General features: G+C 45.3%; 1 protein-coding gene and 1 non-coding gene across 4 annotated transcripts in view; one reads left to right on the top strand and one right to left on the bottom strand.

Annotated features, from left to right (window-relative positions):
- Cacna1c (calcium voltage-gated channel subunit alpha1 C) overlaps positions 1 to 13,117 on the bottom strand; it is a 545,178-nt gene that overhangs the window by 255,861 nt on the left and 276,200 nt on the right. The window lies entirely within an intron of this gene.
- Positions 4,458 to 4,562, top strand: LOC127679490 (U6 spliceosomal RNA). The gene has a single exon (XR_007976796.1). It is a non-coding gene; the product is annotated as a U6 spliceosomal RNA (small nuclear RNA).

A 13,117-nucleotide genomic window follows, 5' to 3' on the forward strand; every position in this document is an offset into this window, starting at 1 on the left:
CCAGCTTTTAAGGCAGAGATGTATCTCCTTCATCTTTGTTCCCTGTAAGTAAAACAACCCTATTCCAGGGTGGGTGCTCAACGAGTTATCCACCAAAATCAATCACCAGCCAAAGTGAGACTCTGCTCTATGGATCACAGAACCATCAGACATAGGGGAACCATGAGTCCCAGCTAGCTCAGGCTATTCCTGGGCACATCCTGGTGATCTATTTAATTCTTACAGGTCTCCCATTTAAGTGTTAAACTATATAGTTGCCTTACCTATCAGGCTTGGTCTTCCTGCAAGCACAGAAAGGGTCATGGGACCTTCCCTCTCTTCCTCTAGTAATGAGCTTCCAGGAGTCTATGATTTCTAGAGGTATTTTTGAGAGACTTTAAAAAAAAATCATCCATTTTAACTTCCCCAGCCTGGGAATTGGAGGCACCACAAGGTGGTTTTCTGCTCATGCCGATAGTGAAAAGAAGAGCCGGAGCTAGACACAGACTGGAGCTTGCCCAGCTAGCACAGAAGGAACAACATAATGCAGGCCCAAAGAGTTAAAGGGACCGGTGGCTGGTGGCCCAGAGACAGGATGAACATAGAGAATACTGCCTCCCAGAGGCTGGCAACAGGAAGCTTGCTTCCTTTCTCTTAAAAATCTGTCAATGAAAAGAAAAACATGGGCCCAGTATATGGCCAGCCAGCAGGCTGTCTGCAGAAGCCTTTGCCAATAAAAGGAGGAAAAGCCAGGGAACATCACTGACAACCCTAAAAGCTTATCAGGTTGAACACGGCGGCGGCAGTTATGAAGTGAAATCTGCCATCCATTGTTTCAAAAGGTCAGTCTCCTTCATTCCCAGAGAGTGAGCTAACAATCTCTCTCTTAACTCAAAACTTAGACAGTTTGCTTCTCCTAATCACCGTGCTCTCTGATTCTGCTTTGTACGTCTCCGGCTTTTTGTAGGTGCAATTAATACTACATAGACTGTTTATATCTCGAGGTTCTGGTATCATTTTCACTATGAGGCAACTGACACAATCAAGACAAGCCTCATATCCACGGCTTGCACACTTGTACCTTTGTGTGTACAGCAGAAGCAATTATTTATTTGCAGAACATTTCAAGTATGTGCTTCTATTACCCATAAAAGCACATTCTATATATTTTGCTATTCTGTATATTCTATATATTATATTGAATACATTGCTATTCTATGTATTTGTTTTCTAGAAGTTTTCATCTTATACTTGAAGCTGTATCCTCTGGCTGGCCTGGAACATGCTCTGCAGCCCAGCTGATCTCAAGCTCACAGAGATCTGCCTCCTTCCGCTCCCAGGCGCTAGGATTAACTGTGTATACCAACATGTCCAGCTAAAGGTGGGTTCTAATAAGACCTGAGAAACAGGCTCCCTGATTTATACTGTGGTGGAGCCTTAATTCTCTGAGGATACAGAACAGACTTCTGAAAATGGCTTCGTTCTAGCCCCTGAACGACTCTCTAGGCCAGTTGTCATTGCCTTTCAAAGGATAGCATCAATTCGTCTCATCCTTAAGGTTGCTGGTCTCCTCCTGGCCCTGAAGCCCTCAAGTAGGATCCTCCAGGTACACAAAAGAGCTTTCAGCTGCTCTCTCTGCCTTAGGAGTCACCTCTAGGATTTGCCTACTTTGGAAGCCTTCCTGGAGGAGGAGGCAGGAGGCAGAGCCTCCCCTCAGTTAGGTTGTTGGTGAACCTTGAAAAGTTTAATCATGCAAATAAGGAGGCACTGAGAGTTCCAGGCAGAAGAGTCTGCATGTGATGGAGTAAAAACACATCAATAAGAGCAACATGATGTGTTTGCTCCACCACAGGTAGTTATGCGGAGCTGGAGGAGGCTGAAGAGCAGGGCTTCCAAGAGATAAGGGAGGAAGAAAGGAGCGAGATTCTGACTGGAGCCTTTTGACCCCAGCTATTCATTAGAATCAATTGGGGTAAATTAAAAAAACGTTATGTCAAGATCTATGCCATATATATATATATATATATATATATATGTATATGTATATGTATATGTATATGTATATATATGTATATGTATATGTATATATATACATATATATGATTCTATATTGGTGCATGTGTGCTATAGGTGCATATATATTTGTGTGTGTGCACGGCACGGTACATGCATGTGTGTGGATGTGCATGAGAGTAGCATTTTCCATTTTTCAGGGTAAAACTATTTCTACCACGGTCAGCTTCAACTTCCCAATGTTCTGTTACTGAGGAGAGTCTGGAGGGATGTTTGGTAATAGCACACTATAATATTCCCTCCCTACAGATTCAAATCAATGTAAATAATGTTAACAGCATAGTCAATAATAAAATATAGTAAAACAATTAGGAAATGGTGACTTTAGAACATTATTACCTTTGTTTTTAATATTATTTATTATCCTATTCATGTATATGATTTTTAGGTCTTTCTGTAAGATTTTATTAAATGTCTTTATGTATTAACATCAGACTCTAGCTATAGTTGCCAGGGAGACCGTGGTGTGCTGTAGGGACTGGCTGAGGCACAGCAGACATGGGGGGAGGGACTTCTGTTCTGAAATGGGAGTGGTGGGCAGGAGACCATCTTCTATGTTCACATGGTCTGGCAAGAGCTTCTTAAGGTCAGTCTTACCACCTGGGTCCCAGGGCACACTTTGATGGCCGGCACACCTTATCTGAGCAGGATATTGTATGCAGAGTATTCGTATAGCAGGGAACAGTCGCTATGTCGGGTCACCAGGCCACCTACATGGATCATTTATCAGTCCTTAGAGTTTCCCAGATACAACAACCTTTTAGCCCTTGGCTGAACTCTCCATGATAAACCGCAGGGCACCATGACAATCCTGTGGCACCGCAGGCTGGCCTAGTGTTTGTAACCTGGGCAACGACTTTGTCCTCATGGAAAGCAAACCACTTCTGGACTACCTTAATCAATTCCCAGCTCCACCAACCCATCTCACCAAGAGCATTCTGTATCCCAGTGCCCGAAAGGATGCTTACTGCCCAGGTCATCGCAGCCATCTTCTGCTAGCTCCTCTGTGGGAAACTCATCTAGTCAGCTTTGGAAATGCTATTAGCAACCAATTTCCTCTTCCTGGAAATTTGCATCACCATCTTGCCACTGTATACTGCCAAAAGGAAAGCTATATAATTTAATTTTAACAATGGCTGTATTTAACAACCCATTTGCATGAATCCTGAGACTTTAATCATTTGGCTGTCGCAGGACATTCTGGGCTAGCTCCAGCTCTATGCTACATACTGTGAGCTCAACCCCATTGTAACTATGCAGAATCACCAGGGGTTAGGCACAGGCATTGGTAATTTTTAAAAGATCCAGGTGGTTGAAATGTGTACCATGGGTTAGTGCCACTGATGTGTAAGCACCACTGAAAACTTGGATAGTCACAGAATGGGCAGCTGAGGTTGCTGACAGATTTAGGACTTAAACAGCAGCAAGCTAATCTAGCATATGCTTCAGCCGAGTGACCTAGCTTCTCAGACGTTTGGGTTGACCGTGGAGGCAGGGGGACTAGTTGGATCAGCAGCAGGTGTGCAGATAAAGGAGGTCTGGAAGTAAGTTGGACATTCCAGGGAGGGTGGGGAAGAAGGGTCGGGGAGATAGGCACACTGTTGAACAAGGAAAGGCTGCAAGCTCTGATTCTCTGTTGCTGACCACTGAGAAGACTGAGGAAAGCGCTTTCTGAAGGCCCCTTCCCTCAACAGCCCTTCTGAAATAGACCATGAGATTCATTTGCTAAGACAGGAAGGCTAGAAATAGGATGGGGCCCTCGAGAGAACAGCGCTTTGTCCCTACCTAGTGCAGGGAGCCAGTGTGGAGCCTGGGCAGCCTACCTCCCGCCCGCAGAGGGCGGCAGAGTAAGAGAACCCTGGACCCCTATCCTGCTAGAGACTGCTTTCCTCCTCCTCCTCGGGCTCTTGCTATCATTTCCCTGTCCTCCTTCTCTCCCCTCTCATGTCCTCTTCCTTACCTTCCTCCGTGACTCGCATGCTGCGCTGCTGCAGGTAGAAGGCTCCTTTGCCCTGGCAATCCACACTACATTTGTGTCTGTTTTTAGAAGATGGAACCAATTTCTTTCATTAAGGATGGACCTATTTCTCTGTCTCTCTTGGCAGCTGGCTCTCAACCTCTAAAAGTGAACATTTTCAGCCCCTTCCCGAAGGGCACCAAGTGGACCTACTTCATGGGGCTCAGACATACCTTGTGGGTAATCACTCTGGGAAAAAAAAAAACCCTCCAAACCGAAAGGGATTTGCTAAGCCCAGCGATGGGCTCTGTTTAGACCCGGCGATCCCAGAAGTGTGCTATCTGGCTTTGATGGCTCCCATTGGCAAGGGTGATTGTCTATCCCTGCTTACTCTGCTCAGGGAGGGAAACTGCACAACTGAGCACCATCAAAACCAAACCAAACGACTGTGCTCGGTTCCGCAGCACATAAACTAAAATTGGAACAAGACCCAGATACACACATGGCCCTGTGTAAGGATGACATGCGTGCCTGTGAAGCAGTCTATATTCTTAGTATCTAATACTTATAAAAATGTTGTAGGAGCCCGAGGGTCATTTTGCAGAGCTATCTTAAGTACTGAGCAAAATACAGAAGGTGCTGAGAAAAAGCAACAGATGGTTCCAGAACATAAGAACATGAGACTGAGCTTAGAGGTATTTGTGACAACATACTGTCTCTTTGGAAAAGTTCTAGATCCTCAGTGTTTCTATTGAGAAATAAAGGGAGACTACAACCAAGACTTCCCGAGGAGAAATGGATCGTGGGTAAGATGGAACAAGTAGACCAAGAAGGTTTTAGGACAGCAAGGAGGAAACAACGCAACCTCCCATCAGACTGGGCATGGCCCTGCAATGGAGTTTGCTCCCTTGCAAAGACAGACTTTGACGCATCCATTGCTGAACCTGAAACGTCAAGTAAAGAGTCGCAGAAAGAGGAGCACAGCTCCTGGTTGATGCCTGCTGGGCTGTGGACATTGGGTGACCACAGAGGCAGGGGCAGGAAAACGGGGACATTAATCAGCCTTCTGCCTCTCATCTGTTCATTCTAAAATTTATACAGTAGAATATCCTTTGAGCTGTGCCACATGTGGTTTTTGCTTATAATTTATGACAATTATTTTTTTATGACTCACGACAGGTTCCATTACTTCTATTTAAACTTCTATATTTCTCATGAGGCCTTCATGTTTACTGTCAAGGGAGTGGGGCCAACAAACATTTAGAAGGTTACTGATTTCATCTTGAGTGGCCAATCTGGGGCTGTGGGATTTTTATGCACGTTACAAATATTTGGCATAGCACCCTTTTTTGTTTATTGAGATAGGGTCTTCCTATGTAGTGCTGGCTAGCCTAGAACCTGCTATCTAGACCAGATTGGCCTGGAACACAGAGAGATCTTCCTGTTGGGCTCTCCGAAATGCTTGGATTAAAGAAGTGTACCTCTGTGCAGCTGGCATAATATTCGATGTATACAGGGTCTGTGTATTTGTTTGCACTAATAGGGAATAAAAGGACCAATCGGCTCAGCCACTGGGGCAGTTACTGCAGATACTCTAAGGTTTAAAGTATTTACAGGGTTGTGGCATAGACAGATACTCAGGGGACACACGTTGGAACCATCTGTTTTTGCAAGTACACACCTGTGCCTGCAGCTGTAGAAGTGACCCTTTAGAAGTTGCTGAGACTCATTTACTTTGGACAAAGGCAGAAGCCGTTCACATTCATTGTTTTTAAAGTTACCCACTGTTTATTTTTATTATTTCTTGCTACATGCCTTACTTAGATTTAAATGTTTCCAAGGAGAACAATCCGAAGAGTAAGGAGGCAGTGAGAACAAACTGCTTCCCGTTTCACGTATCAAGCACAGCAGCAAAGTTTATTACATCCCGTGTGTCTGAGTTCTTTTAGTTCTTTCTGCCCGTGATTTATTTTAAATACTTATCTAGCACCCATGTTCTATAAAAATATTTAGCCGATATGAAACAGTGTTTTCTGGACATGACACGCTCACTGCACACATGAACCCAGAGCAGGCTTTGATTCCCACTTAAAACTTTCCCCAGATCAAGCCAGCCAAAATCTCAGTGTGAACTGGGGAAGCTGAGAGCTACTGGCAGTAGATGGCTTCCTTGGGAGGGGTCAGTTTTCTTCAGGGACTCTGGGTCTTGATAGGCTTCTGTCCTCCAGTGGATGGCTTAGCCATTTATATAAAGGTAGCACCAATCATAATCAGTGGGGTAAAAAAAAAAAAAAGACATGACATTCATACGGGGGGGGGGGGGGGGGATCCTGAGAGAGGAGGCAAGGGAAGTGTCAGTAAATAGGATCAAAATATGTTGCGCTCCTGCATGAAAAGCCTTAACAAATGAAAGTATACTTTAAAATAAATATAATTTTTTTTACAAAAGAAAAACGTTACTGAATCATTTAGTTGTCAAGAAGTATCCCAGAGAAGTATAATTTTATTTATAAAATATTGTATGTTTTCCTTAGAATGCCATATTTCATTGAAAATGATTTCATAAATTACAAGTAGAAAGTATTCAGCAAGGAAATAACTTGAGAGGATGGCCAGTTCTGTTTAATGTTTTATGAAGTTTTCATGAATAATCCAAAACTAATTGTTAAGAACACATGTATTAAATTTATGTAGGTGTAATAAAAATTTCTTATGAATGTACTTTTCAACTACTTTCTTTACAGCTTTTCATGTAAATTAGTATTTTGGTTTTGAAACTTCTCTAGAGGAAATTGTACATTCTTGGAAATTGATTCCTTATTCCCTCTTGGCAGCTAATGGGTTTTTACCAAGTTTAAATGCAAATCGTGTCATAACAACAGACGAGACTACATAGCTACCATTCTCAACCATGTCCTATGTTCTCCTTCTCACCATCCCCCCAAAATGCTGTGTAGTTCTTTTCTTCCCCCTGGTAGAAGGGAAACTGGCTGGCAAAAGATAGGTTCCACTTACAACTTTGGCCTAGTGAGTTTTCTAACATAAGAAGCCACAGCTGCTCCTTGCTCATTGTGACACCTGGTGATATTAAGTTCTGTGCTTTTGAATCCTTCCTGGTGGTTTCCTTTTCTTTCCTTTCCTTTCCCTTCCTTTCCTTTTCCTTTCTTCTCTTCTTGTCTTTTCTTTGCTTCCTCCCCCCCCCCCCTCCCCACCTGAGACAGGGTTTCTCTGTCTGCCTTGGCCATCCTAGAACTTACTTTATAGATCAGGCTGGCTTGGAACTCACAGAGATCTGCCTGCCTCTGCCTCCTGACTGCTGGGACTAAAGGTGTGCACTGCTGCTGTCTGGCTCACTCCTGGTTTTGTTTTTGTGTTTTTTTTTTTTTAATTAAAGAACTTCTTTATTATTTCTATTTTTCAGGTGCACAATACCATCTTCCTTTCTAGCCCTCTGTCTTGTCACCAATCATTACTATTTGGTGGCAGATTTCATAAGAAAAGCCCAAGTCATCTTCCTGGCTCCACCCAGTGTTTATAATACCTGTGAAAGGATAGAAAATAATACAGCCTAACTCTAATGACCCCCAAGAAATCAGGAGTTTAAAATGCTATCTCGCTTTGTTAGAAACTAGGTAAAAGGTCACATTCCAGAGCCGCCCTTTGTTTAGACCTAGCAGAAAGGCCTTGAATAGGTGATCCTGGCCCCATAGGGTAACTGGAAATGGGCTAAGCTTATCTTCTGTAAACTTACACCATTACCCCTAAGCAGGAGTTCATGCAGCTGTAGACATTATAGGAAACTAATTGGTCCACTGAGCGCGGGCTCTGATAATTTAAACTGATTGGCCTAAAAACTATGGAGTGGTACAAATCAATTGGCTCGCATTTCACGGGCTCTCCATGCTAAGAAATGATTGGTTTGTGATTCTCGGGCTTTGTGGTAAACTTATAAAAGCTGTCGCAATTCGGCACTGGGGGTCCATAGTCCTCTAACCCTGTGTGGTGCACGGCTATGGAACCCAGAATTCTGGAATAAAGAAATCCTCATGCTATTGCATCGAGACCATTTCTTGCGAGGTAATTTGGGTGTTGCCTTCCGGGGTGTGGGGTGCTGGGGCACCCTCGGTTTTTGTGGGGTCTTATACCTGCTTCCTACCCCACAAACTTTCCTCGCCCTCTTTCCTGTTACACATCTCTCCATGGATGAGACTGTGTTATCACCCTGGAAACTTTAGCTATCCTTAATGGTCGCTCTTCGTCTGCCTTTAAAATCTTTCCTCTCTAAATAACCACAGAGCTGAGTTATACCCAAAGCTCACGCACTGCCAGGTATTTCCTCAGTACTCTACAGAAAACACCAAACAAAAGTATCATTTTAAATGCGGTGAATCTCCACCCCACCCCCTTTTGCAATGTAAATCCCTTGAAAGCAGGGTTGATGTGTCTGCCTGGCCTACTGTGCCTGGTGATTGGAAGTGCTCATAAGTACTGATGGTGAGGTGGACATGCATACAAAAGAAGAGAGAGCTCTGGTGAGCCAACCCTGGGTGTGCACAGCAGAAGACAACCATCCAGCTTCTGTTTCAAAAAGAAGGTAGTACAGCGGAGTGTTGGGGGGATAGATATCCAGTTGAACCCACTTTTGCTAAGCCCCTTCAGGGAGTCTATGCTCAGTTCCAGGATCTACAAGCGAAGCAGAAGCAGGAAACAGAGACCCGAGCAAGCAGGACACTGCAAAGTGAATGGGTCAGAAAGAACATGCTGGCACAAAGGGCGGAGCATGCGCCACCAGGCAAGCTGAGAACGGAGGAGAAAGATGAAGAACATGAACCATCTTTGAAAAGATAAAGACCTCTCAGATAAATAGTGGCACATGATTGCCAGGGCAGAAAGCTGCAGGGACCTTGGGCTGCAAGGACGGAGTATGGTGGCACTACGAACTTGTGTGATGTATGATCAGTGGGGGCAGAAAGCTTGCTGTCTCTAGACACTGCAACTGTGTGACCGCTTGAAATCCTAGCTTCTGAAGGATCTGCCACTTCCCTGCTCATCAGCACCTCTGGCAGGAAGTGAGGCCAGGAGGTGAAAAGCTGCTCATTAAACAGTTCTGCTCGGTGACTAAAAAAGGAAGCAGAGTCAAACTGTCTGAACTGATTCCTCCCTCTCCTGCTCTGAGCCCGTTCTCCAGTGGGTTATCCTGGATGGTTGCTCTGTGAAAGCCACTGGGTAAAGGGCACTTTGGCTTTATGTCCTTCTGTTTTCAAACTCTGGGTCTCCGTTTTTTCCAAGAAGTCACAGGAAGAGGCTCCTCACCTTGACTGACTCTGACATGCAACCTTTTCTTGGGATGATTCTGATGAAAAACCCTCATCTTGCTAGGCTGCCTCCGTGGCTCTGCCCCCTCCTCCCTGATTGGAATTTGACCCTTCTATTTATAACAGGCATGGCTTACTCCAGAGTCACAGCTGACCCCTGACTCCACCAGCCATCAAGACATGACTTAAAACCTAAGGATTAAGGGCATCCTCCCAATTCCCTTACAAGGGTGTTCCACATTACTGCTCTTGTTAGCAAGGGCCCGTGATGATGGCAGCATCAGAAGGAAAACTCCAGACTTCTGACTCACTATACTTCCAACACCCCACGCTTCAGTCCCATTTCTCCTCTCACTATCTGCTGCCGTCTGCACCTTCAGTGTTCTCCAGAGGTCCATGTGTACTACACACTTGGTCCCCAGTTTGTGGTTCTACTGAGAAGCAGTGAAACCTTGGGTTAGGTCACTGGCAGTATTCGTTTGAAAGAAATACTGGTATTCCTCCCCCTTCCCTTCTCCTGACTGTCTCCAGTAATTATTCTTTCTACAGAAAGCTGATTGACACATCATATCCCATCGCCCCTTTCTTCCTGAGTTCTCCAACTACAGCAGTGGCTATCTGCGTGTGGCATCAGCAATAGTTCCATGTTTGGTACTTAGGATTGCCCAGGCATGCCTAATAGGAAGAGCACTCCATTTAATGACGAGAAAGCTAACAGAACAGCACACATGATGTTACAGTTGGTTAAATGCAGGGTTGCTGATTTTAGAGTATATGATCCCAACCCTAAGATAAATCGCCTCTTACTTACTGATGGCCTGGAGTTAAGTGGCTACCTCTCATGAACTTTTGAGTACCTGCACCTACCTTCATTCGATTTAAAGTGATTTCTAGCAGTGGATAAAGACATAGAAGTGCTAATGTTGCCTCCATTCATAAAGAAAAGACATGATGAATACAAGCTAGAAGGCTGAAAGCAAAGATCTAACCATTTGCATGCTATTTCAGGGATACTCTGGAATTCTACCTAGAGACCTCCTGGACCATGGTTAAGAACTGGTGGTCAGAGCAAGGATGTGGTCAGAGCAGAGAGAGACTCTCTGTGGCTGAATGGCAGCAGTTCCAACTCAGAAGCATTGGGCAGTTCCTGGAAATTGGTCTCTCCAGTTAGTCTCCCGGATTCTCCTGGAATTCCTCAAAGGCAATTGTTTGGATTTTCTCACAGCATACTTGCAACAGCTCAGAGAGAGCTTCCCAAGCGTTTCCAAAAGTTAATCCATTTATTATTAACTTATTAGCAAAACTTCCAGTAAGAAATGCTGTCTACTGCTCCGTGAATGTAAGGGACATGTACATCTCATGTACATGTACACCTGAGCGGTAGCGTGGGTCCCCAGGTAGCAAGCTTAGGGAGACCATCTTAGCTCACTACCACAAAGCAGGCTGCCCAACAGTGAAAGTGCCCCCCAGATTGATAGAAGTTACATAGAGGACAACCTGGGAAGGCATCTCAGAGCTGGTGCTGAGGGGGGTAGGAATGCTATGGCAAACCTATGTGATGGAAACCAGTAGGTCAGCTCCTTTAAAGTAGCTAATTTATAGGGTGTCTCTAATCCAAGGCTCTAGCACATGGCTCCACAGACTCAGCTGATAAAACGCATTAGCTTTGAGAGCTCTAAAGCGGTGGTTCTCAGCCTTCCTGATGCTGAGACCCTTTGATACAGTTCCTCATGTTGTAGTGACCCCCCCAACCATAAAATTATCCTTGTTGCTACTTCAGAACTCTATTTTTTGCTACTGTTATGAATCATAATGTAAATATTTTTGGAGATGGGGGTTTGCCAAAGGGGTCATGACCCAAGTGCTGAGAATGAGTGCTCTGGAGTCATCAACTGGCAGAACTGGAGGGGTCCTCAGGGAACAACGCGTTCATGGCCTTAACCCTGAGTTCGAAGGCCCTTTGAAACCAGCAGTCAGCGATGGATGGTGAGCCTTCCAGACAGTTGCCAGAAACTCATTCCATACGTATATGATTCCAGGAGCTTCAAGGGCCTTTTGAAGCATGTCCAGGTCAAAGACATTAGAGGTCCTTCCCTCCTCACCGCTCCTCATTCATGACCAATAAGGCGGGGCCCGGGAAGTAGGGGCCCTTCGCACTAAGTCACAGGGGGTCATGGCAGCCCGTGAAGGCACACGCTGCGGACTTGAACCTTAGGAGAGGCCAGGCCACTAGAAATTGTTTCTCTTCGTCCCCATCCCTGCCCCACACAGTGCTCATTGATAGCCTCAGGGCTGGCTGAGAAGCGGGCTACACCTGCTGCAGGCTTTCCTAGGGATGTGCCCTGGTCTGAGAACACCATCCATCTCACTTGCTGTAATGAGGACAGTCCTCACCCCAAGTGGGGCTCCCAAAGAGGCTGGCCCTGTTATTTAAGGCTTTGTCTCTCTACAAATAATAAATGCAGAGAGCACAAGCCTGGGGAAGTTAATTAGTATTATTATGTCTGTAATTCTAATGTTGCTCACTGGCAGAGCTCTTCAGTGCCAGCTTTCAGCCCAGAACAGGCTTCTGTGATGTGCACGGGGATAGGCCTTGTAGAAGCTGGGCTTTTCTTGTGTCCAGAATGGGTAGCACCTCTGCTTGGGGTTGAGGAGCCTAGAGGAGAGGCTGTTGGGGAGAGTTTCTCTCTGTGTACCCTACCCCCCACCCGCATCCCCACCCCAACCCCCAGCCAGTGTCTCAGTTCCCAGCAAAAAGAACGAGAGTGTTGAAAATGCAAATGTCCCAGCCGTCTTATTACAACCGGATGACACATCGGATGCTGACTCAAATGGCTTGTGCATTCATTCTGTGCGGAGCAGAGGGGCTTGAGGAAACATCTAGGACCTTGCCGATCCATCATAGGCCCAGCTTTTAAGAGCAGATAGAAGGTTCTAAGAGAGGTGATACTCAGTCAAGTATCACCAGTTAGTGGAGGAGGATGCTCAACATTGTGACACACCCCAAGTACATAGATTCCATGCTCCCATGCCTCGAACCATGATCCTGACCTTTATAGGTGACAGACCATTGTCTAGAGGCTAGGATGTACTTCAGGCAGCAGAACACTGACTTAGCATGCACGAGGCCCAGGATTTGATCTCCAGCACCACAGAAACCAGCACAGTGGCACACACCTAAAATGGCAGCGTTTATGAGGTGGAGGCAGGAGAACTAAGGAAGGTTAGCTTGGGATACATTAGAGCCTATCTCACAACTAAACTAACCCAACCCAACCAAACCAAACCAAACCAACCAACCCAACCCAACCCAACCAAACCCAACCCAACCCAACCCAACCAACCCAACCCAACCCAACTCAAACCAACCAAACCAACCAAACAAACCAAACCAAACCAACCCCAACCCAACCCAACCCAACCCAACCCAACCCAACCAAACCAAACCAAACCAAACCAAACCAAACCAAACCAAACACCTGTCTAGATATTGGTTTTCAGTTGCCCAAATTACAGGTATTCTTCTTATAAAGAAACAGGCTGATTTACACATTAAAGCAGCAAAAATGAGTCCAAAAAGTGACATGACAAATTCTGTTCTGCATGAAGCAGATTTGAACCACACAAATGATACCAAAAGACACTAACCCAGGGACAGCATCTCCCCTCCAGAGCACATGTTCGTCTAAGAACTCAGACATAGAAGAGGCCCCAAGCACTGGGCGGTGCTGGATACATGTTACAACTGATTGGGCCATTCTAAGGATGGTGCTGGGAACCAGGGGACCCAGAC

The sequence above is a fragment of the Apodemus sylvaticus genome, chromosome 2, assembly GCF_947179515.1.
Source record: "Apodemus sylvaticus chromosome 2, mApoSyl1.1, whole genome shotgun sequence".
In the NCBI taxonomy this organism is placed as follows: Eukaryota; Metazoa; Chordata; class Mammalia; order Rodentia; family Muridae; genus Apodemus; species Apodemus sylvaticus.